Source organism: Poecilia reticulata, linkage group LG13 (assembly GCF_000633615.1).
Source record: "Poecilia reticulata strain Guanapo linkage group LG13, Guppy_female_1.0+MT, whole genome shotgun sequence".
Classification (NCBI taxonomy): domain Eukaryota; kingdom Metazoa; phylum Chordata; class Actinopteri; order Cyprinodontiformes; family Poeciliidae; genus Poecilia; species Poecilia reticulata.
The window spans coordinates 28,180,423-28,207,433 of record NC_024343.1 but is presented as its reverse complement, the minus strand read 5'-3'; the positions used below and the strand labels follow the sequence as shown (position 1 = coordinate 28,207,433).

The 27,011-nt window shown below is 38.1% G+C and overlaps 1 protein-coding gene across 14 annotated transcripts in view; it reads right to left on the bottom strand.

The window, feature by feature from the left end:
- The window catches only part of tenm4 (teneurin transmembrane protein 4), a 211,175-nt gene that overhangs the window by 164,289 nt on the left and 19,875 nt on the right, over nt 1-27,011 (bottom strand). For 2 of the 14 annotated variants that reach the window (XM_008426387.2, XM_008426390.2), the window contains exon 2: nt 17,072-17,194. The exons of the other annotated variants lie outside the window; for them this stretch is intronic. The gene's annotated coding sequence lies outside the window, so the exon portion shown is untranslated. The remainder of the gene's footprint in view (nt 1-17,071; nt 17,195-27,011) is intronic. 14 annotated transcript variants of the gene reach the window in all.

Genomic DNA, 27,011 nt, shown 5'->3' with positions numbered 1-27,011 from the left:
ATATATATCTGGATTAACACCTTGGACAGAAGACAGAACTTCAGCTGCAGCAGCAAAGAAACTAAAGTACTGACAGTTTCAAAAGAAAGGAAACTGCCCATAAACTACTCTGCCCTTGTAGTGCAATTGTGATAAAAACCTGCAGTTTTTAACAGCCACACTGGACAGCTAAATGTGGACAATATTTAAAGGGTTCTGCTTTCTTTTAACTCAAGCCATCATTTCTGGGGTTTTTACTCATAGGACACTTTTTTGGCAAGAAATAAAATATAATCAGTGTGTCTCTACTGCTGGACGCCCACAGTTGACAAGTGGCATTTCTCTCAAATACAAATAAAAACTTTCAGACAATAAAATCTGAGAGAGAGTGCCTGACTGTAAGGACAGCAGACTTTCCCATGACTGTTTCCACCATGAAGAATCCAAACTTTGGGGTTTTCATCCGTTTAAATGTAGAATTAGCACAAAACAATGTATCTCTCTGTTTATCAATATATGTGTAAGTCTTATGGTTAAATTAAATTACAGAAAGGGAAAAAAAAAATAATAATTTTTTATTTATTGAGAAGTACCTGCAAATTTATGACTATGAATTTTGTGATTACTTTTTTTATTACATCCATGTAAAAAAAAAAAAAAAAGTCAGTAACAAAAAGATTAAGGATACAGAATATACTGGAACTAACATTGGTACGAGCCTCTACATTCGAGCCACTTTGTACCCAAATAAGTGGGATTTTAGCACAAATAATGTAGATGTGTTAGCTTCCCAATCATACCGACCTCAAAAGTGTGCTAAAAATTAGGATAACCTCATACTTAACCTGAATAATCAACGCTTCAAAAGCATCTGCTGCAAAATGAAGACATCTCTGCTTCCTTACACAAAAGAACATCCCTCACACCAACCCCTTAAAGACACCACCTGCAGGATAAACAGTGGCACCCTTTGTTAAAAACACTTCCTGAGACTTTAGCCGGGCAGTTGTGACCATTGCTATAGTGTCAGAAGTTAAATATGGGATCTAAATAGGCGGGATGTGTTTTGTGGTCCGATATAAATGCAAATGGCCCCGCACTATCCATCAAACAATTAGCAGTGTGCTGAGAATTGCTATTCAGAGCTGGTGCTGAATATAAATCTAGCTTCCGCTCTCTGTGCAACCTTTGTTTCCCTGTAATGTTGGAGATTCTTCTTAGCAGAAAGCAGGACTAAACGCTGACATATTCAGGCGACACAGACGACAGACACAGAGATGCACATGGACAATGTGTGAGCAATCCAAGTGATTAGTAGTCGCTTGTGTGTGAAATTAACTAGTTATTTGTGACTCGCGATGATTTTACAAAAATGACAGCTGATATGCCATTAAATATTAAAGAGATTAGCCAGCAAAATGATAGAAATGTGAACGATTTTCATATTTTATTACATCTATTGTCATTTTTTGACTTGACAAACAAATTAGTAAGTGTTCACCAAGATCTTAAGACTCTTTCCCGGTAACTACACTGAATATTCCTAAACTGACCTACACTAGCAAGAAAAACAAGTTTGGCTGTCATGGCAAGAAAACCTGTAAAAGATCTATCAATCAAAGTATGATCAATTTGTTTTACAACTCTAATTAGCATGCAGAATGTCTTAAGCAGCTGACTGTTGTCTGGCTGCTGGAGCTCCAGCTTCATACACTGCCAGTTTTAGTCTATAAAATCCAAAGAAGCAAAAAGATATAAAAGTTTGAAGTCTTTTTAGTTAGATGACAATGTGAGAAGCATGTCAGAGGTTCTCCATATCCCACCTGGTGTTTTGCACGGCCTGGTGAGAAAAGTCATTTTCAGGTGATAGGACACCTCTTGCCAAAAGTCAACCATAGTGGATCAGGCAGCTCAGCTTCACCAAAACCTGCTATACATTTGGTCATTGTTGACAGGAAATAGGATAAATTAAAAAAAAAAACATAATAAATTAAACAGTAATAATGCTTTAACATGTCCATAGCCTAATAAATTGTGCAATAATCAGAGACAGGAATGCCTTAAACCTAAAAATACCAATAGCTAAGAAGTTAGCCGTGCTAAATTTAAAGCACTAATCATACACATTAGTTCTGCTAAAGTTGAAGCACTACACCAGCACGTTATTTAGCAGAAGCTATTGCAAATGCGCTAAAATGCTAAATTCAACCATGTTGACACCGTGTGTCAATGACAAGTCTAATTTAAGAATTTTTAACAGTGGATTAGCAAAACGTCAATACAGATGTTGAACTTTATTCAAATGTAAGTTTACAAAACAAGCAAGTAAATTAGTGCTTTAGAATTTTTTTCACAAGAATTATTTTAGGGGAAGCTAGTGAGTGTTTGTTTGCTAAACAAAAACTAAGCAAAAAAAAAAAATAGCTATAGCTACCGAAGCATTTCCTATCAGCAGCCAGCTGTAGGCTCATTATGGGAGGAGATGACCTGAGTAATAGCAGCTTGAAGATAGAGATCCACCAATCAAATGAAACTGAACCATTTTTTTTTTATTTAGTGACGTACAGGCAAAATATGAGGGAGATTTTTAAGTGTATCAAAACTCGCAACCTTTTTAATCCGTAATCCCTCCAACCACCAGCATACACCTTTATGCACTTATTTTTGTTTAACAAAAATCTAATAAAGATTTGCTGTTTATTACTTTAGTTTTTTTCTTTTTCAGCTTGGTTTAGAAATACATCTTGAAGAACATTTTTTTTCTTTTTTGTGTGGCAAAATCCTTAAAATAAAAATTAATTGAAAGACTAAAAGAAAGCCGTATAATAGTATTGGCAAGAAAAAGCCTGATCGGTGCATTTCTCTTTCTAAAAATCTTATCAGCACAACACCAAAACAATGTCACAATATTGTTCAGGAGATAAAGATTAATTGAAAAGAACAGCTAGACTTACAAGATGTTCAAATATTAGTTTTAGAAATAAGTTTCAATCATACAAGATATTACAAAATATAACTAGTGCCGCTAGTTATTTGTTCAACCACGCCTTCTCAGTCAGTGTGCCAAGCAGCGTTGATGTGGAAGGTTTCGTCTACCCGCAGTGAATTTTCTTGGAAGAGCTCTTATGTCCAGCCGTCGTTTTTCTTCATGGAGAAGTTTTATGACCAGCGGGCGGCTGTGAAGCTTTGCTTCCTGCTCAGGAAAAAAGCATCGTAAACTGTTCAAATGTTGAAGACTGCTTACAAGGATGACGCTATGTGTCAAGCTCAAGTTTACTCGTGGTTCACCCGCTTTAAAAATGGTGAAATGTCAATTGATGATCAACCGCTTTTTTTATTTTATTTTTTTTTTAACGATTTTAGCAACAGCAACATTTTTTTACGTTCCCGTGTAATTACCGTGAAACCGTGGCATTTTTACCCACCGTGAGAATCTCATATCACCCCATGCCTACTTCTAGACATGCTTGCAAGAAATTTGGGCAGATATCAAGAGCATTGTCTACAACATCTATTGAAAGCAAAGAATGCTCCAAACAGGCAGCACTTACTCCTTTTCTGAAAGATTTTCACATGCCTCAGCTCTATAGAAAAGCTTCCTCAGTCAACAGAAAGGTGTGTTTTCAATAGAGGGGAAGAAAGACTTGGGCAGAGGTGGTGGGGGTGGTTAAACGGCTTGTCAGACAGAACTGAATTTGGTAGCGCTTATGCAAGCAGGGGGGGGAGATGGGGAACGACGGCGAAGGGGTATCTCAGCAGCCTCCTTCCGGGATCAAAAGCGAGCCCCGCAAGCGCATTAAACAGAATGCGTAAAAGCCTCAACATAAACAAAAGTAGCCTGGGACCATCGCTGCAGCACGCTCCCTGCTACTAATCACTCCAAGCAATTCAAGGTTTAGTCCTGACAGCAGCAGCACAGAAAGGGAATAATGTTTTCAAACCAGCCTGGTAAGCAACAGGGAGAAGCCCACCGTTTATTCACTTTCTGCAATAATGAACACTGCTGACCTTGGCAAAATGCAGCTCATAAGGATTGATCCAGGGTTACACAGCCCAACCTGACTTAATGGAAATAAGTAATAGGTAGTCGTAAGGTTAGGAACAATCAAGAAAAGAAATAAAGTTCACACAGGTTTAAAAGAGGGTCTTTCGACAAGTACTCTGCTGGTGACCTGCCTCTCATTAGTCTGCAACTACTGCTCATTATCCTGCAAAGGCAAGACATGAATTTGATTTATGGTTTGGCCTGCAGGGAAACCAAACCTAATACCAGCTAAGCAATAATCAACCTACTGTAAACTTGCAACTGTCAAAGTCGCTGTTATATATATTTGAGGTTCACAGCAGTAGCCTGAGGAAGGTCTGAGACTCAAACACCGCAAATAAATGATGTGGCGAACAAAAATATTTTAAGTGCAGTTTCCATGGCTTCAGGACTGTTTCTTTGGTAGTGCAAAAAAAGATAAACTATTCTTACTGCAACAACCCTGAGATCAACCCCCAACATAATAGAGAAGAATAGGTCCAGTACATTACGCACGCAGCCCTGAAACATTCTACTTTATAAAAATAACAGCGGCATCTGTTATGACATGAAAGTCTATTTGCTCTGTTGTTTTTATTATGCTGCTGACAAACGGATTCCCTGCTGCTGACTTTTGCAAGAATATCAAAATAAATTACTTTTGTTTGTAGGCCGCATTAGCTGGTAAACGCGATCTTTTACCTCTAACATTACGGTTAAGTAAAAACATTAACTCCTGAAACATAGTTTCCCACTCGTACTATAGACAATTTCACTGTTACATCCCCAGTCCAGTCTGGATTCCATGTATCATGCAGATGTAATTCAATTCAATTTAATTGAGTTCAATGTGATTTCATTAAAATTAAATGCTTCGTTTGTCCTGAATGGGGAATTGGTCGTTATGGCAACACTTATCTAAGTTTCTTTAAACAGTAAGGACAGGTTGCTACACTTGAATCATGTAAAAAAATAAATAAAATACGAAGGTTTACGTTAAAACTACTTCTGAATTTGACAAACAAAAAAATTTCATGTGTAAAAAAGTAAAATGCCACAAAGTGATTAGCTAATCTGAATTGTTTTCTTTCAGTTTGGGCCAGAAATAAATTTCTACAAGACAAAATACAACGTAGCAGGGTTGATTTGAGTCCATTTAAACCACAACCGTGCGGTTCTCCATTAGCGAGTGTCGCTGAAAACATCGGCGTGTCGACCACAGCTGCGGCACTCGCTCGTCCTGCCCACGTTTCTGCCCATATCCGTGCCCACAGCAGTGAGGCACACACTGCAATGGAGACACAAACAGCTCAAACCAGACATTACCCAGCGAGAATGAGGCCTGACAATGGGTTAGTAGCTTATGAGTATCGTTTTTCTTAATTGGAAATATTTTCAAACAGCTGAATATGTTTTATAGGCAAAGGAATCTTTTTTTCAGACAGTTGTCTGGCAGTGGAAGTAACACGTGGGGGAGGGCATGCGCCGTTTTACTTCAGGCTTTAAACAACCACGAAAACACTGGATCAATCCAATACTTTCCCTGGCATCTCAAGAAAAGGTTTCCTAAATTAAATACAACACTGCTGCAGATGGTAAATCAATTGCTAATGCATTTTAAAAGTATAACTAAGCATTATTTCTACTGGGTAAAAAGACAAAACAAAATGAGCCACCGCAATGACATGGCCTGACCTTACAAATTAAGAGAATCCAAAAATGGTGCCTATCTTTTTTAATACAATAGAAGATCCCATCAATGCTGTTCAAAGTAAAATCCTTTAAAACGCTTACGTAGAAGAAAATAAGCAAGCCAGAAAAAGTCAAATAAATGTAATCAGATTTAGTTTGACTTGTAGCATCCAAATCTATCCCATATTTCTCTCCAGCGACCATTTTTATTTGGATTGCACATCCTCATCCAATATGCAAATAATCCTTCAAATCACTTCACTTCCTCATTTCCAGGGATCAGAGGGATCTCTTTGCTGTTCATGCTTGCATTCGCAGTACACAACGTGCAGCACACTGGCAATTGCAAGCAATTGTTATTGGTTTAAAATCGTGTAACAAGAGTCATGCATTTCCAAATTAGTCACCAGGTGCATGCTTTTTCCAGTTTAAGAGGTACATTTCACCATGCTGCTTTTAAGCAGCAGCCCTCAGTGGAAGAACTCCCTGCAAAGACACTACTCTTGAACTGCTGGATACCAATTACACTCCCCTCTCAACGGGATGCAGGAGATTGTCTCAGGATAACTCAAGTAGAACTCGACTGAAGAAGTGGACTGCAGGCATCTGAGACTCGCACAACTGGATCCATGCTGCTGAAACTTTAAAGACGAATGCATTGTTGGTGGGAGTAGATATCAGCTTGATTGGCTGTGATATAGCCGTGCAAGTCGGTGAGAATTTTACTGAAAGAAATGCTGCAAAAAACATAAAAATAGAAAAATGCTTACTGACCACAATGTCTGAAAAGAAACTCCCAGGAGCACCAACTAACAAAAACAAACCAAGAGACGGCGATTCATGCTACCAGTCTGCCGAGCTGCTGGCAGCTCACTCCCGGTCCTGCTGTGTGAGGCCGACTCTTACAGCCCAGCCAGAAATAATAAAGTATTTTTCTCAGAAAGTCTGCTTATCAGAAGCTGCGACCCACCATAGCCTGTGGGATTGTCAAATGCCATCCCCTTCCGTTGAAGTGGTCCACAGTGTTGCCCTCAGGAGCCACTGGGGGTTACAACTCTGCCTCTGGCTTTAGCTATTTATAAGATTTGGACGGGTTGCACCGTGTTTTTTGTATTTTATTTATTTTACTTTTTAGCTAATTTAAGACTAAAAAAAAAAAAGACACAGATTACCATTGTCTTTACATGGCATGATTACTTATTTTATCAAAACTCAAAACTCGTTTGAATTAGAATATAGGATGAATTTTGACACTGGTTTAATTGAACTCTGGTTCCTTTGTCTGTAAAATCCAGTTTGTTTAGGGAGGAGTGAATTGAACTCTGAGACGGTTTGTTAGTCACAGTGCAATGGGAAAGTGAACCACACCAGTTAAAAATGTAATAAATGTTGAACGTTTGTCCCCAGTAGAACCGAATCTACTGAACCATCAGGTGTGGAAACCCCCATTATTGGCAAAAGTAAGCTAATTCACAAAGAGTCAAAATCATACACACACACTCAGGCATGTGTAAACTGCTGCCGATCTGTGCAGATTGCACTTTGGCAACATTCTTTTTTAAAGTTTTTCTGCCATGGTCGCAAATGTTTAAGCTTAGTTCATACTTTTTCAGTACAGCTGAGGTCAGTGCTTTCCAGCAGCTAATAGTTGGTCAGTTTAAGGCTAGTGGCTTTCAGTTTAGAACAGGCTTAAACATTTCTGGTTCCTGAACTGCTCCTGATCAAAGTTTTCTTCACCTGAAGGTGTGTGTCAAATAGTTGCAACTTGGATGGGTGTGCCACCACATCAATGATCCCAAATACACATCAAAACTGAAATTGGAATCAATAGGGCAAACAGAAAGCTAACTTGAAGTTTGTAAGGTAGGGCTGAACATTTTTTAGAAACTTGTGATTTGCAAGGATATCAGTAAATGTTGCTGGAATTATATGACTTGCACTAAATAAATCATTTAAAAGCGTGAATGTCTCACTGCTTTGGATTCATAGCAAACGTAGACTCCACATAATGAGTGGTCCCATCTAGCTACTGTAAAAAAAGAAAATCCATATTTCCATATTAACAAGGTTTTATTGACAACCACTTCACCTTTTAAAGCTTTTTATGCTGCATTAAACAAGCTCCATTGAATATATTACAGGCAAAAGGAGCGTGTATGCATTGTACTAAATAATTAGCTAACCTAGCTAATTGCAGTCCAGGCAGCTCTTGGTGATACGCGGTAATGATGCAATAAGGATGGATTTGCGGTATATTGTGCAGACTTAGTGTGCGCCCAGCTCTTGTTATTTAAATCTCATTTAAATTGTCTGAATATTGTACCCTTAAAATAAATGGTTCAAATATATGGTGAGTCAAAAGAGAAAAAATAAATGAATAAATACATAATTAAATCATTCATTTGATGTACCATGAAATAGATATATGCTTAACTGCTTAAATCATTTATTTAGTAGATTAAATATGAAATTAAAATATTGAAATGCAAACCTACAATAGCCGATGAATATGACTAAAAAAATTGTTATTTCATTGTTCCTGCAGGATCACAATGAAATAATTTGTCAAACTTAAGCATCAAAGTTGAGGGGCGAGGCTAACACTGACCTGTTGAACTCCACAATTTTTTGACTTGATCGACCACGTAACCTGGATGACAATTTCCTGCTTCTGTGTCGTCTCATAACTTTAAAATCTCTCCTAGCGTCTTCTGGAAATTATTAAGAAAATTCTCCATTACAAGAATTTCAAAGAATCAGGTTAGACTAGTGGAGTTCAACAAATCAGTGAAAGCTCCGCCCATAACCCCGCCCCTCAACATGAGTTTGACAGATAAAATTATTTCATGTGGACACCATAGGAGAAGGAACCATAAAATAATTACATGCACATCTAATCAATCATCTGCATCAGCTATTATGAGTTTGCATTTTAATGATTTAAATCCATATTTAATAAATTTGTTGTGTATTTAAAAAAATAATTAAACATTTATTTATGCCATGGTGCATTTAATTAATGATGCATTGACATATTTAATTTTGTTCCTTTTGGCTCTCCATACAAATAAACCATTAAAAGCAGAAAATTAAAAAAGGATTAAAGTTCCTGTGTTAGTTTATGTGTTAGCCTGTATATAAACCTCAGACTAACACTTTTCTACATAACACAATTGACTTCGTGATCAAAGTGCTTCCAACTGTTCAGTAGGAAGAGCAGCACATAGTGAAAGCGTCAATCAATCACATAAACTGGAGTAATTAAGTTTCCTCACAACAGCAATAATATGGATGTTTGCTGCACTTTGCAAAATGAACCAGCAGCCATTCCTGGCTTCAATGGACACACACACACACACACACATATATATATATATATATATATGGACATGTGATCCACGATAACCTGATGCACCGCAAACAGCAGACGCGGCCGCAGTGAGACAATAAAACCAGCGGATGTTCAATATCAACAGTAAAAAAAATAAAATAAAAAATCAGCACACGCAGCAAAGCCAGAAGAAGCATCGCTGCATGAAAATGGTCTTACTCTAAGTGCTCAACTGAGTCATCTCTGCCTTCCCTGCTTTGACAGCCACACACCTCCCACATTTCCCTTCTCAACAGCCCCTGGGTGTGGCTAATCACTCTCTAGCTTCATCAGCCACCAGATGACAGCTCCGACTATAAAGATCCACTGTTTGGAGAAGGCGTGGCTGCTGCAGTGGACCGCTGTAAACACAATGGACTTGTTTTCGTCAGCTTCATAACATTGCAATACAAAAAAAAAAAAAAAACCGTTCTCAGACAATGAAATAAAGATATCACACTATCGTGACAGTTCAGACAAAGGTCCTTGGGAGGATCGTCCCGGGGTAGTGTTGGTTTATGCTGATTTGTCTCTGACCGATTATGATATGAAATGGCTGATGGATATCTTAGCAGTCCTATGTTTACCTGCACAATCCCCATGTCTCCAAGGTACCAGAGGGTCTGCACCATCTGATCGCAGTGGCTTAACAATAGACAGAGCTGAAACATGCAGAGAACCATATGAATACACCCACAGCACCCTGCAGTCATACCACTTAACTTTATGTTAAGTAGCATGTTGCAACCAGACTTTTGGAGAATGGTTTCTACCAGCTTTCCACTTTCAGTGAGTGAAATTTTCAATATTTCTTCTGAGCAAAACAGCTCAAGCTGTGTGGTTTGACAAATTCTCACTTGGTTTTAGTTATGGACATTGGCTAAGTCATTATGACGCTCGACTTTGCTTTGATCTAAACCATTTTATTTTTGCTCTGGCTGTATATCCAAACAGCTCTGCCACTACAACGTTTCCTCTTGAGAATGACGTTTTCCAGTGGAGGACTCCGCTACCCTAAAACACTACTCATAAACATTAGTTCTGCTAATATTACACATGGTATTTAGCACGGTTGAAGCTCTAGATTCAACCATGTTGATACCCGCCATGTGTCAATGACACATTGACTTCAATGGGGTGAAATTTATTGCAGATCTACCACACAGGGTTGCGCTTCAGGAAGTGCTTCTTTGTAATAGACCTTTCATTAACGGCTCCAATTTTACAGTCTATGAATACTGCTACCTCTGTTGCTGATTTTGACTAGATGGCTAACTGCCATGCTCTATATGAATTAAGGGCATAAAATAAAATAAAGTCTGATTGTGGCATAATCAAATGTGGAAAAAATTTTACTTTTACATTTTATTCAGACATAGATTTTTTTTAACTAAAGGCTTGGTTCGTCTTCTTTTAGTTTCCCTCTTTGATTGTTCACACATATGGGAGAAAATGACCTTTCCTCCATCAGGGTAGGGCATTGCATCCTCCTATATATAAATTTAATTCTCCCAGTAAATTAGGATTGATCTCTAGCTCTAGGCCATAATCAGCAACACTGATCTAATCAGAGTTTGGCTTAGACAGAAAAGGATACTTCCATAAATAAAAACCATATGAGGGCCAAGCAAATGCCTATAACGGTGATGCTGAATTTGATCTTCTTCTTCCTCTCCACAGGTATGCTTTTAGCTCTCTACCTTCAAAGACTACCAGCCGGATAAAATGTTCACCGTGTGTCTCCTCGCTGTTGTTTTCCTGCACTGAGGGTTTTACATCATACTTGCATCAGCGGATGTGAGCTCCACATGCAAGAGTCACTGCTAAGCAGGTAATGCCCATGGAAGCCTGGCTGAGGGTGATCCCAGGGAGACAGAATCTGTCAGCGGCGCCTCGCCCGGCGACACCAGGGGTAATAAATTACCCAGAATTAACACATCATTCTGTGCTCCGCGCATGCATGCAGCTACACTTAACTCATGCCATGCAGTCTAATGAAGCTATTAACCAAACCCAGACTTGGAAAGCCAGCTTTCAGGGTTTAAAAATTCAAGTTTCTAAGTTACTAACAAAACAGAGGGAGATGATATTAAATATTATCTTTAACTTGGTTTAAATGGTTTAGAATCCTGGAATTGTAGGTGGGTTTTTATATTGGATTCACATTTTATAAATATTTCAAACAATTTGATTTGTAGGGATTTTACACATACTTTGCCATCAGGAAGTATTTGCCCCAAATACAATTTTAATGTTTTTTTTCTTCCTCTTTTAGTCTCCGTTCTAGAGCATCAAGTACATTTTCAAAATAAAAACAGTAAATGCAAATTGCATTTTTTCAAAAGATGATTTCCTTTGTTAAAGGAAAAAGTTAACTTTCATATCTGTGTATCCCCATCAACTCCTCATCCCGAATCTCACAAAAAGAGACCGAACATTATTTAAACCACCTAACAATCAGGGTCATTGGTTCTGCTGTAAAATGTATGTAATTTTGTTTAAAACACCAGTCAGTAACGTTACGCTTAAGCACGTGAAAGGACAGTGATCCGAAAAACACACCAAGACGATCACCTCTGAATGGCTTAAAAAAATAAGCTACATGGCCTTTTAGGAAAGGCCTAGTCAAAGATCTGATTTGAATGGCAAATCTTTAAGGAGGTATTCATACTTGAATACCCTCCAATGTGTCTGAATGAAAACAATTCCTAGCTGTGGTACTTTGCACTGCAAACTAAACAAAATGACACAAAATGACCCCAACAGAACCTTTAACAGCCGATTGGGAAGAGCTCTGACATGTGACTTGGTGGGCATTGAAGGCATCCTCTCCTGTCGATGCCTGTCACTGATGCTGGGGGACATTTAGCAGAGGGCTCAGAGTCCCAGTTCTGCAGCTTTTATCTACCGGATATCTGTAGAAAGCAACTAGCCCTGTGACATGCTGATAGTGCGGTACACACCAAAGCCAAACTTCAGACCAACGTTCAATCATCACAGAAGGCTGCAAAATAAGTGTGAGAATTTGAAATGTTTTTTTTTTTTTTTTTTATACTTCACGGTGAGATGTTGGTACCGTGGTGTACAAAAAAATTAAAACCACTCACAAGGGAATGAATAAAAAATTAAAGAGAAGAAAGGAAAAGAGAAACGATGTCAACTGTTTTAAGGGTTAAAGCTTTTACCAATTTCCCCACCAGTTTATCAGCATGGCTTTTAAAAAGCTATTTCATTCCTTCCTAATAGGCTCCATCTTTCCATTTTTCCAGTTTTTGCATATTTTGCTTGCATAAAGAGAAGGAAAAGAAACCTCTGGAGCCAAAATGTTATTCTCACGAGGGAGGAAGAATTAAACCTGAAAAGCATAAAACCTGGAAATCTGAATGATTAAACCTTACAAAAACATTATGCATATGGCTGGAAGTAGTTGCAAAGAAACAAAGTAATTTATGGCAATTCATGCAGTACAGAAAAGATTAATCATCATTCAGTTGTTTTCTTCTGCTAACTCTGATTTTAATTCTCGTTTACAAAGCCTCACAAAAGTATTCTTTGAAATATGTTTTACAATTTGTTCCAAGTTTTATTTGATAATCCAACACAAAACAGTAAGTAACTTAATAACTTATTTTTTACAAACAGAAACGCAAAAATGTGATGATGTATTCAGCCTCACTTGAGTGAATAATATGTAGAATCACTTTTTACAAAAAAGTGATTCTATATTTCTCAAAAGATATTTTTTCAAACTTTCTCAAATTTTCTGTCAAACTTGCTCTCAAACTAATGTTGACACCCTGATGCAAAATAGTTCTCGCTTTGTAGTTAGTCGTCTTTATTCTGAAACCACTAAATAAAATCACCCTTTATAGTTTTTGGTTTATACAAGAAAAAATCTTAAAAACTATTTCTTTTATTTTATTCTTTTATTTTCTTGCTCTATCACATGAAATGCTTCCTAAATTACTCCGAGGTTAAATCATGACAAGATTGTTTTTTTTTATCAGGTTTTATGAATAAAACTGTTGTTTTAATTCAGGTTATTTCCAAGCTAGACAGTTTTTTTTCTCTGGTAAATATCACCATTTTAGCACAAGGTGTGTAATGTACACTTCTCACATCTTTTAGCCGTGGGGGTGCATTTGATGAATAGAGTGGTCATTATTCGTAAACTGAAATGTAAAGTCTCATGTTGCGTTCCCGTCTTCTGTTGCTGAACGCACGCCTCACTGAGAGCCACCCCGTCCCGCCGCCGCCACACTTGTCAACAGACTCATTAATTCATTACCAAAGGTGCAGATAGGATTTTTGTAAAAAGAAATAAAGAAAAACTGCAGCAGCTAAACTCAAGAATTTAAACCCTCATGTAAAAGTTTTTTGTTATGTGACACTGCAGCAGGTAGAGAGGATAAGTTTTGTTACAAAATACAATTAATTGAGCCTTTTTATGGCGTTTTGGACCAAAGAGATGTTGCTGTTGCTTAAGTAACCACAATGAGCATAGAGGTTGCAATTTTTATTTTAATTGTCATGTCATTTAAAGAGACATGCACATTTTTAACAGTTTTAGATTTAAGGTTTATTTTCTTTAAATGTTAAACATTGAAATGTCAATTCATTAGAAACAGACTTGCATCAAACAGCAAATCAAAGTTGAGTCAGAGGTAAGACTTTATTACTATTATTAAAGAATGAGATGGACAGAAACGTCCCTCTGGGCATCCTAGTTTAAATGCTGCCAACCTCAGCAAAACCTGATGCGAATCCAGCTACTGCTGCTGGTGATACCATGTCGAATTTCTACATAGTTAAGGGGAATGAATCTACTACTATAAAAATTGACTTTTTTTTTCTCAAAGTGCAATAACTATGAGGGTAACACGGCTATTGAAAACCGATCGTCCAGTTGTCCCATGATGGGTTTAAAACGCAAGTACTGACCACCAGGCAGATTGTAAAAAATAAATATAATACAGAGTTGTTGGCGTACTTTAGAAGTAAAACCTCTGACAAATTCTTTAAAAAGCAAAACATTCAATGTGTAGTGATTTATACTGGTGTAAATTCTGTGCCAACTTTCAGTCTTCATTTCAAATACAATACACCAATTACTCTGCTGATTTTGTGCTTGGCCAGTCGAAAACTAAAACAAATGCATCGTGTCTAAGCACTAGATATGCACCGTCTGGAGCACCAGCGTAGACGAAGTGTGAGTGAAGACGACTCGGGTCCAACAGGGATATACTTGCCTTTGTGAATCCGCAGGTTTGGAGTCAAACAACAAACAACAGACAGACAAACGACACATACGTCTGTCGTTTTTCCCCACAGTCATCTATATCCCCATTTCTGTCACAAAAATGCTTCTACAAGCAAGACTGAATGCAAGCAGAGAAGAAACAATCGTTAAAAAATGTGCGATAAACTTGTGAAAGATTCTAAAGAGAAAGCAACACCAGCAGGGTCAAACTGTTCAATTTGTTTTAGGAATGCACTTCTTCTACTTACGCTTCTTAAGCCACCTGATGTTGGTTGCAGGCAGATTTGATTTGTTTAACGTAATAACTGCAGCGATTCAACTCCAGTCCAAGCAAAAAGACGTTCATTGCTGCTGAACTCCTTCCAGATAGCTGCTGGGGGGAAGGTATGGCTGGCTTTAGCCAATTCTAGACACATTTGACAATCTCACAATTAAAATATTAATCCAAATATTCTACAGGAAATTCAAACATACAGACTGATGTTTAAATGTTTAATGATCAGTGACAGGAAGTTGCTTAAGGCTTCAGTACTGTTGCAATAAATGAATGAATGATTTAACAACCTAAAGCATAGTAGTAAATCAGTGCTTTTTCCCCTCAATATTAGGTTGGACATGTTATTCATTTTATAATTCAATCGATCCATCCATCTAATAAATGGATAAATCCAAGAGTAATGTGAGGGCTGGTGCCTATCTCCAGCAGACTTTGAACAAGTCGTCAGTCAATCACAAGGCAACACAGGACAAACAACCGCGGGCGCGCGCACACACGCACGCACGCACGCACGCACACACACACACACCGATACTTTAGGGCAATTTAGAGAGACTAATTAACTCAGTCATATTTTTGGACTCTGGGAGGAAGCCGGAAGCAATATTCTTTAGTTCTTTTCAGTTTTTTTTAAATTTCGTAGAAATACCTCTACTCCACAACCACGAGGATTTTGCTGCACTTGTTCAGTGATGCAGAGACAGAGAGTTCTGTCAATTTGGGATGTTTCTGAGGAAAAATCTGATTTTATGTTAAAATTATAAACATTTTGCAAAACAGATTTTATTTAATGAGTGATCAAAAAGTAGCTATTAGATGTCTGACTTCTTCATCCTTACAATTTTTGTGAAGCTAATGTTTCAAATTCCAAGCAAATTAACAGTAAAAAAAGGTTTTAAGAACCTATCTGGAACACAGGTTCCTGATTCATACTACACTGTAGTATGGAAGTTTTATAAAAGTGTGTTCTACACATGTGTTAAAACTGTCACTATGTCCTGACAGTTTTAGAGATGATTATAATAAAAATTATATCGTCTGCCTCTTCCTTGTGGTCCTATTGCCATCTGCAGAAATACACAGCTTTGTCAGAAAAGAAAACAATCACAACCAGGATGAGGGTCTTGGTATTGTTCACTTTTAAGTATGCACTGATCAATAATGGTCTTCCTACAATAGTCTAGTAAATTAGTTTATTTTTCCTCAAAAGTGATTTTTTTTTTTTGCCTAGAACATCTTTTGGAAAGAAAGAGGTCACTACTTTTTGGCAAAAATCTCTTTAGACAAACTAAGAGCATTATTTTAGAAAGGTGACAATATGTAAAAAAAAAAAAAACATAATTGTTCTTTAATAAACATTACCTCCACCAGCTTTAATTAAAAAAAGTAAAGCAAACCAAATCTAAAAACATTTACATCCAGTATATGAAAATATATTCATCAACCTTTTGTACGGCAAAAATGAGAAACAGCAAAATAACGCTCACCTTTAGAGCAAGTGTGGAGCGTCAAGGTTCAAAAGAAGGACGACCTAGTTAAGTGCAGTCATTGTCTCCTGTTTAAGTGGGGTCAAAAAAAAGCAATGTTGAGTCATGAGGAAAAACGAAAAAAAACAAAAACTCAAATTTTAATCTACCAAACTATCCAATGTCACTCAAACAAAGGCAGCCTTTATGTGCTGCACTTAAGGTGCTCTCTTCCTCAGACCTCTTCAAATGTACAATAGCTTTAAGTTTAATAAAAACCTCATAAGGAATAGGAGACCCCCTAACAAAATCTAAACCCTATCACTAGGGATCTGACAAAGCACGTTAAGGCATCCGATACAACAAGGAACAGAAAGCTCTGCAGGCAATGGGAGAAGAGAATATAAATACTAAACAAATAACACTTAATTGAGGTCAGTGTGATTGAATGCTGCAAGGCTAGGATGGCTTTAACATAGGTTCCAGATGGCAGGTTGTTATTTCCCCGTGCCCTGCTAATACTGCAGGATTCAATGCTGGTAACCTGAGTGTCCCCTGGGCCCTCTGGCTCCTCCACCGCACTGAAATCAGGGCTAAGCTTCCTCCGCTCGCTTCTCGGCAGGTTTACTCAACTTTGAAAAGGGGGAGTGTTTGGATATAGGGTTGGAGGAGGGGTGTGTGGAGGTGTAGGCACAGGGTGGGGGGCTGTGCAATGGAACAAAGCATGTTAACACCGTTTATGTGTTTAACAAGTTTGGAGACAAGCCGGGTTTTCCTTCCAATCCTCACTGGATGGTGAGTCTTAGTGCTTAACAGCAGGACAGAATCCCCGAGTTACGATTTGCCTCCCCGCTCCTCCCTGCTGCCTCAGCGAAATTCAGAGAAACACGCTTGTTTTGTCATTTAAATGCCGATGATGCTCGTCAATATCTTTCACTGCCAATTCCTCTGAAAATAAGGAAGAGAACCATAGATCAATGATTCATCTCTGAAACAGTCTTACCAGTCATGCTCCGTTTTCTGCGTGTTAAGATCTGAGTGCCGACAGCACTCTGGAGAATTCTCTTAATATTAGTGCTGGTTCTCATCCAAGATTGGGCTTTTTTTCTTCTCTTTCTCTTGTTTTCTAAAAAAAAAAAAAAAAAAAAGAAAATTGCAAACCAACCGAATTCGAGTAAAGTATTTCACGCTTTTATTATATTTTATATTTTTGCATTTTTAATGATTATGACTTAGAGGTGTAAAGGAAACCCAAAATTCGCAGTCTCAGAAAATTTGAATATCACATTGGACCAATCAAAAACAATGTTTTAAGCACGAATGTCAGGCTTCTGAAAAGCATGTACATTTCTATGCACTCAAAAGTATGTTAGGCAACATCCTCTTGCATGAATTAACTGCATCAATGAATACAGCGTCTCATCTTCTTTTATCTTAGGTTTTGTAAGGCCCCCCGCCCCCTTGAAAATGAGATTATATATCTCAAGGGGTTATCCTTGAAACAAAAATACCTTAATTCCCAAATTATATTGTAGAACTTCACTTTCATCTAAAAGCAGGACTCTGGAGTATTGTTCAACGGTCCAGTTCCCTTTCTGCTTACCTGGATGAGACGCCTCTGATGAGGTCTCATCTCTCTGGTTCAGGAATGGCTTGACACTGAGAATGCCACATTTTTAGCCCGTGTCTGGTACTAGTCTGTGTGTGTGGTGGATGGTCTGGAGTGGATTTTGCTTAAGAACGTAAGTCCTCCTTGTTGATGTTGCATCTTTACCTACCAAAATGTTCAGCTAAAATGCTTGGATATAGAACCCTATGAACAACCAGCTTCTTCAGTAATTACCTTTTGTGGCTTACCCTGCATGTGAAGGGTGTCTTCTGGACATCTGTCCAATCAGCAGGCTTCCCCATCATTGTGTAGCCAACTGACCCAGAGTGAGAGACCGTGTAAAGCAGCACAAAACCTTTCCAGGTGTTTTGAGTTAATTAGCCAATTAGGCTGTGACACCAGGAGTTTCTATTAATGACCTTTGTCACAGTATCCTCCTTTTCTGAAACATTGAATTTGGGTTTTCATTATCTGTAAACCATAACTGTGAATATCGCAAGAAACAAAGGCTTAGAATATGTGATTTTTCAGTTTCTGAGACGACTGGCAAGAAATATTGTAATTTTTGTAAATGTTCAGACCGGGCTACCTGAGCAGGTAGCTCAAATAATTTACAAGTAATGTCAGACGGTCGTATGAAGAAGAGTTAAAAATAAAGAATAAAATATTAGAAAACGGCATTTTGATTTAGTGGATATTAATCCAAATATTCATAATTTGCTGACATCTGGTTTTGCCAATTTAAATAATAAATGTTCATTCAAAATGACTGTAATGATCAACAACTATTATTATACCAGCAGTATGATTTTTTTTTTTGTCTTGAATGGCAGTTTGCATATTCACAGCCGAGATAAAGTCAGACTTATTTTGCTTTAAATGTACAATCAGAACATATTTTAATTATTGAAGTTTTTTTTTTTGTCCTCGATACGAATAAACATGTTTTCATGTAAGAGCAACCATTTCTAAACTACTGTGTTTGAAACAGGGCAGGTTAAGGTTGCTTCTTATAAGAGTAACTTCCTAATAAAGCAGGCGGCCCTGTGAGAAAAACATCAGACCAGGTAATGTTGACAGAACCAGGCCAGGTCACTATATAAAACTTAATTTGCCTTTTTTATTTTTTTCCTTTCTCTCTGGGATCTCTTGTTCCCTTATTTTAATTAAACTTCTTTCAGGGTTTTTTTTTTTTTTTACAATTCAGAACAATTTAAATATGGTTTTAATCAACTAAATGTTTTGTATGTAATTCAAATGCTCCCAAATTAATGAGTTTATGAGGAAAAACAAACGCTAGGGAATTAAAAAAAAAAAAAGTAAAAAAACAGAAAAAGCCGTGACTATGTTTGGCGTGATTGATGATGATTTAATGTTTTTAATGGCATTTTTTTAACATCTATGTAATTTAGGTTGCGTTAATGAAAATCTGCCGTAGCCAGTGATTGCTCCCAACACACACAGCACAAGTCCTTGAGCTGATGTTAACAAATAAAAATAAATCACTAAAACAAGACTTATGAGCCTGTCAGCTGACAACAGTAAATAAGTACCTCCATGTGTCCAGCTGCGTACTAAAATACCGCAGTTTCTTTTACCCTGATTTTGTTCAAAGTCAGCACAACGGCAGATCTTTCCAGCCATGATCTAAATCTCATAAGCTCCCTCTGTTCCTGCTCGAATTCAGCCGCATGCAAAGACATTTGGGCACATTAAGGACTCCATGCACGCCTGAAAGGAGGCTGGCCCGGGAATACTGGGAGCTTTTTAAAGAACAATACAGGTAACTAATGGCTTTAGTCATACCAGTGTGATTACAGCCTGCGCCGAGCCCAGTGTTAGCTGACAGTTCTAAAACCTCCTCCTGCCTCACACCCTTTTTTCTCCAGCACATATTTCTGCAACACAGCTCTTCTATATGGTTGTGAACGTCGCATCTTAAAAACGAAGTTTACATTTTGCTCCATCTGCTCCCCATTTGTATATTCTGTTAACATGTATACTTTAAACGTAATACACCAACTTTTGATCCGTACAGTAGAAGAACATCTGCCACATTTATTTGCACAGTTGCCATTTGTCACAAAATAAAAAACTTATGTGCACTAAATTTTGAGGAACCCTGGTTTCCCTCACCATCAGCTCCTCATAGAGATGTTTAGGCAGGACGCCTTGTGGCAGAAGCTACCCCCCTTTTCACTTAATTTCCTCAACACATCTGGTACACTTCATTATTTGATGTCTAAAATAGAAGCCATGAGACTGTGGCTTTGTGCAGATGGAAAAAGCACGCCTTCTAACTGGTAGTTAGGTTTGACAAATAGTGTGTTTGATACCAGACCAGAATCAGGATGTTTCCCTGTGGGTAACCACAGTTTTGATGTCTGAACCAAAACGAGCACAGATTGAAAAATAAAAGTGTGAAACAGAAGCACCACATAGAAAGTTGCAAGATAAATGTGCACCATACTGCGGGGTTTTATAACTCGCACATGACTAACCCTTAAAAGCAGAATTTATTGGCGTGTCTTGAAGGACGCTGTTGTAAACTACTACTTTGCACTAAGGTTGTTGAAATGCAAACTATTGCTAAAACGATTTTGATTTCCAAATGAAAAAGTTAACAGTCATTCAAGCTTGTTTGCAATTCGAACCTTTTTTTAAAAAATGTGTCACCCAGTGGTGGGCACACTTTTGATAATCCGCAAGTAGGGGAGTTCATATTTAGTGTTTTTGCTAACTTTGAAAACATTTAGCGCAAATTAATTTTTGCGCATATCACCCTGTTGGTGGTGGCATATGTGGGTATCATCATAGTTGAATTTAGCGCTTTATCATTAGCTTCCAATACTATTTTCATGTAATGGTTATGATTAACGTTTATGATCAACTTTTTAGTGAACAGTGTCGAACACTGGTGTCAGCTATTACAAAGCCCCATTTATTTAACAGTTTATACAAATAACGAAACGTATTACAAGGGACAGACTGGCGACCTGTCCAGGGTGAACCCCGCCTCTCTCCCGAAATGTTCGCTGGACATAGGCACCAGCACCCCTCCTGACCCCACTGGGTTGTACAGAAAATGGATGGATTACAAGGCAGAAAAACACAAGAAAGTGAACAGCAATGGACTGACAGTCACAGAAAACAATGCTTTTTAAAAACAGAACGAGGAGGTCTCTTAGGGTGTAATCCACACATGAATGACATAAATAGAACATACATAATAGGAGCCTAACAAGATTGTGTACCAACATTTGACAATATTAAAGCAGTGCAGTATAAAGGAGGCAGAAAGTGAAATCTTTTCTAAAATTACCATCGTTTTGGTGTCAGTATAAGATGTTGTCTGATGAAGTAAGTGTAACCTATTATTACGAGACCCAGAGATGAAAGTAAGTGCTTCAAGCTTGGCACCCTGTTATATCTATATTTGTGACTCTTTTTTTGTAATAAGCTCAGAGATTGTGGCTGAAATTGGTTTGTTCCAAATTCTTGAACCAGCTTCCACCACTTTAACAAAATTTAGCTTTTTGGGCTCTTGGTAGAAAAGAAAAAATGTGGCAAACAAGATAAAAAGATTACATTTTTTCAACATTGATTTCAGATAAAAAAGAAAAAAAAAGAAAAAAAAGAGATTTTAGGAGCCTCAAAAATTTTAGGGAAGTTTGTTAAAGAGGGTAAGAAATCTTGAAACAACTCCCTGTGGATCCAACTTAACAAAGACAAACACATTTACTGATTCAATTGAATTCGATTTAGTTTATTTAGGTAGTGCAAATTCACAAACACATCTCAACGCACCACAAATAAAGTCATTTCAATCCAATCCAACCATACAAATTAAAATACTTCCATTTCAACTGATCCAGGGATCACATAATGCAGTTGGACTGCACTGAATCACAAACTTGCAGCATTCACTTCTGGATAAGCATGTAGATATTCACTTGCATTGTGTTGCTGACTTTGCAGCAATCCCTCACACTGAGCGTGTATGCAGCAACAGTTTAACAGGAAGAAACCTCCAGCAGAACCAGAGCTGAGCCAGGCAATGTTCTCAGGGTTTTTCTGCCACACACAAGAAAAGCAGCACTGATCAAGGTTCAAGAAAACTAAAAATGTAATAGCAGTTGTAGTTACTTTAGTGGCCTCATCCTGGAGAGAAACACAGCTAAGCATTTCAGCTCTTAGCCAAGTCTACAGGATGAAAGACAGCACATTTAGTCACCGCAAAAGCTCAACTGACATCTTGGTCAAGGTTAAAGGCTGAAAGATGGGGCCAAGTGCATCACCTATAGAAAGAGAACATCAAGTTGCACCTCCAATCTGCACTATTCTGCCTTTTACAATGTCCCTCATGTGTCAATGTCCTTAAACCATTGCTTTTCTTTGAAGTATGTTAGTGTAGCTTTGTCTTTGTAATTCTCATATACTATTTAATTCCACTGTCTATTACTTGAAAACTTCAGACTATGCTCTATACCAATTTATTTGATTATTTGTTGATAGGTCAGGAACCCTGATCAAACCCTGTTGGAAGAAACTATTTGCTGATGATTTAAAACCACATCTCCTAACAGCAGACCATGAGTGGAAAACAGAAACCACCTCAAATCCTTTGTTGTCAAGTGAATACTAAATGTGGGTAGGAAATGACACATGGTTGGAACCACATGTCCTTTGGTAGACAACACCCTTTTCCTTGGCTCATGCTTCACGTCTGTCATAGTTACTGCAGTGTTTTCTGAGGCTACAGGCTTTTCTTTTCAGAAAGAACCTAAAAATAATTTTCCAAGATCAACAAGAACATCATACATAAAAAATAATCAGAAATCTCCTTAGCCTTCATTGGTTGCTGTCACTGGCATACTTTTGCTAATAGGAGAAAGATGCACGAAGGAAAACAAGAATCAGCTTTAGGGAAAAGGTGACAAGATTTTTCCTTCTGTTCAAAACCTGTGACTATTTTTCAGGGGAAAACCCCAGTGATGGAATGAAAACTCACCTTGCTGTAAAATAAGCCCAGAGTGGAAGGAAAACCTTTCCACCAAGTTGTCATTTTACACAACAATGCATCGAATGAAGAGAAGCCGAGCAGCAGAGACATGAGGCGGTGTGTGGGTGGCACAGTGGGCAAAGGGAGAGAGAAGAGATTTGCCAGAGCTTTTGTTTCTCCTGATTACATTTTTTTCTCCTCATGCTTACAGATTAAAAGAAAAAGTGTGAAAACAAATTCAGGTATCAATTTAGTTACTTTCGTATGTTGAAAGTTATAACAAGCGGGTGTGCATTTCCCCAACACCTGTATAAACCGAGTAGGATTTTGACAACATGCCTCTCAAATGAGCTTCTGTGGAATATATTTTTCAAACAGACCAGCCAATCATCTCTGAAGCAAGTAGTTCTGCTAGAAACTTCTGCAATCCCAACACCTGAACAAGCAGTGGGTTTCACAAGAAATTTCCTCTAAAAAATGAGAACGATCAAAGCGCATCTTACCGGTTTGAACGTGTTATTGCATAAAATATCTGGAACTGTCAATACCTGCAAAACATAAAACCAGCAAGTCTTGGAAAGCATATCGAAAATTAACTCAATTTTGTTGCATCAGTTTTTTGTAAGGTTACATACAGAATCTAATTGAGCTCGCTTGTAGGTCTGCAGAACATGAGACGGGGTTCTATTCAGGCATCGTCACTCGATAATCTCGGTAGTCTGCGTGTATTTCTACGTAAAAAATGATTTATGCAGCTTGAAACCAGATGCTTCCGGCTGGAAAAAGCTGTAAGGGCACTTGGGAAAGTCACATCGTTCGAAGTGCATTGAGCAGCTCCGCTGATCTGCAGCGTTAATGCATGCGTGCTGAGGCAACCCCATTACTTATTGAACAGCACACGTGGACAACATATCAAAACGACAGCAAAATACTTGAGCCAGTGCACTGGATATCTGGAAATGCAAGCTGGCTGTGAAATTAAAAGTATGCTCTCTGATCCAAGAATACATTGCATTATTGTGTAAAAGGTCATATGGCCGCACGCAGGACTGTCAAACTGTTTTCCCTCAGCTGCAGGCACGATTTCTTTTTATTTTGTGCCTGAAAGCCACGTTATCAAAGCCTTGCCAATATGATAAACAGTTATGGGTTTGAACACTCTTTATCTGAAACTGTTACATTAATGAGGGAAGTTGCCTGAGTGATTATACCTTACAGACACCTAGCAAAACTCTGGCACTCAAACATTCTGATTTTTTAAACAATGTATGCCTTTTATGGGGCTTGCTAAAAAGAAATAGTGTTTCATAGTAGTGTTTAAGATTTTTTACTACAAATTCATTGAATAAATAATTACTCCCATACCCATAAATATAATACAGTACAGTCCATGGTGTGTTGTTTACTTTCAATATAAATACAGCTGCTCTGTGAAAGCCTCCAACGTTTATTTAGGGTGTGTTCACACCCAACACATTTGGTCCGCTTTAGAGCCAGCAGAGTTTGTTTCCCTCGTTGGTCTGGACCTTTTCTGCAGGTGTGAATAGACTCAAGCGAACCTTAGTGCGGACCACACAACCGAACCGTAACCCACTCTTTGAGGGGTCATGCTTACAAATAAACTCTGGTGCAGTTTGCTTCTGGGGTGAATACAGACTGGCCTCGATCCAAATCAACTAAAGAAATGTCTTTTTGGACTTCATGAGTCACTGTCGCTTGCCTTTAAGGTAAAAATGAGCCTTTCCGTGTCGCTAACGCTACTGCTCCATGTTGTAATTGTACTCAAATCCTAACTGATCCAACATGTCTTGCTTAGCGATGCTGTTGCCAGCGTGTTGTGGGTCAGAACACGCAAACCAACTCCTCTCATTCAAGTGTGTTTTCTCTGAAGTCGATCCAAAATCAGAAATATCCAGTGTTGAATGAGCTGCTATTTTTCCAGTTGTAATAGCTGTTATAACATAACAGAAAGTTAGTTTTCCCGAGTCGGAGCTCTGTCTCACCCCCTTCATTTCTGTTGAATTCCACCAATGATCATCAACCACGTTTGTTTTCAAATTATATTGTGCTTGCAAAAAAAGGACAATAAGAAAGCAAACTACACAAAGCGAAAAATCAATTCTGCTTTTGGTCCAGACCAAACAAGCAGAGCAATGGTGTAAATACATCCTGAAGACATTAGTGAATAAGGCACCACCACACACGTCAGTGAAGTTATGAAAAGAGTTAAATGGCAGATTCTGAAACAACATCCCAAACTCTGAACATGCCCAGCTAACACTGCTCACCCTGAACACATCAACGCTGCTGAGATGTGTTGGTGCTGTGGGGAATCTTTTCCTTAGCAAAAACAAAGAAGCTGATCACAGCTAATGGGAAGATTGGTAGAGGTCAATAAAATGCACTCATGGAAGAAAAACTGATGGACACTGCAAAAGACTTGAGCCTTGGGTAGCGTGTCACTCTCCAGAAGAAAAATGACACTAAATATACAGCCAGAGCTACAAAGCAAATGTGTGTAGCAGTCCAAATCCTGGCCTAAATCAAATTAGGAATCTATAAGAGAAAAATTGCTGTTCACAGACACTCTCAATGCAATCTGCGTGAGACTGAAGAATCGGCAGAAACATTTAGTCTCTTGCTGTGCACAGCTAGAAGAAATATATCCCAAAAGACTTGCAGCTGTAATTGTAGCAAAAAGTGGGTCTAAAAAAAAAAAAAAACAGTGTTCTAAAACACAATGTTCCAATTTCTCTTAAGTAAAACGCTGAAAACATCCATCCATCCATCRCTCTGCTTTGTGAAGATTTATCAAATATAATCCCAGTAAAAAAAAACATTGAAGATTGTGGTTGCAACGTAAAAAAAAAAAAAAAGGGGGGTATAGAAAATGAATTTGCAGAGATATGTTTAAGGATTTATAAGTTGTTGTTTGTTTTTTCTCAGAATATTGCATGAATCCTCAACGGCTTCCCACTTGTTAAAAAATGATAACCTTCTCTGCGCTCCTCTTTGCAGCTTCATACTCACAATATCAACAAGAGTGGAAGGCATTGTGCGAGAAGGCATAAGTGCACAGTATAGACGCTAACAAAAGCACACCAGCATGCCAACAGTCCAGACTGTCTGCTGAGGTGTTCATGCATGCAGCCCTCCTCTGGAAAACGTCTAAAAAACCGAAGGCGCTGGAGAACATGTGTGAAAACATCTTAAATTACACTGCTGAAAAGCTTTGTTGACACAGGACATCAACCACCTACAACTGCTGTTATTCATGAAGTCCTAACCTGCGAAATGTCACACCTCTTTAAGAAGAAGAAAAAAAAAATCAAAAGGAGAAGAGTTCAGGGTTATCCAACACTGATGTAGAATTTATAGAAATGTGTTCAGCAGTAAAGCTTTTGACGTATACAGCCTTTTAAGAGCATCTGAATGTCTCTGGAGGGTGGCGGGGGGTGGGGGGACTGTCATGTAAGCAGGAAATCTAACACAGTCTAAGATTTCCATTTTTTTTTTTTAAGTATGCTTTATTTTATACATACTCAGAAAAACGAATGTTGGTATTCTTACAGATCAGTGAAACAATACCCTGAAAAGTTTTCCCTGAAAAGTAATTCAGTTAAAAGCAACTGCTTTTAATAATTTAACACTTAAAATTACTAAAACAGCATGGAGAGACTGTGAATCAAATAGTATGACATGTGCGTTCAAACGTTTTGGTGCAGTTTGGTGTCATGGCTTTCACGTTCTTTAACGTTTCATCTAAGCTATGGATAATACTGTGTTTTCTATTTTTCCAATAACACACGTAAATGTTGATTTTACAGCGCTGATGGGAGGGCGGAGGGAGGGGAAGCTGGCTGGCCTTTATAAAATAGGCAGATTTTTGAATAAACACAGAGTCGGTGTTCTCGGCTATTAGAGTTAGCAATTTCCATAAATTCTAGAGGAAAACAACAGATTCACCCAAACACAGATTTAAAAATGAAGCAGTTTAAATAAAAACACTGAGGTCTTCTTAAATTGGCTCCCCCACGAGCTCTCTGCCATGTCCAACTCAAGCCGGTGAGGTGCAAATTAGTCGAAGCTTAGAAGCTGCCCTTTCTCCGTTTCCTTCATCGCTTATTTTAACTTTATTCCACAAATACACCTCCCTTCAAAACACACAAACAAAAGCACCGAGATGTGCAATCAGTGCTCTTAAGTGGACAGATGGTTATTTCTCTAAATAGTAAACTTCAAACAAAAACTTACCATTTTTCTTTCACAAACAAAGAAGCTGATAATGATGCAAAACTCAGAAACTCGATGCAGTTGGTTTGAACCATTAGG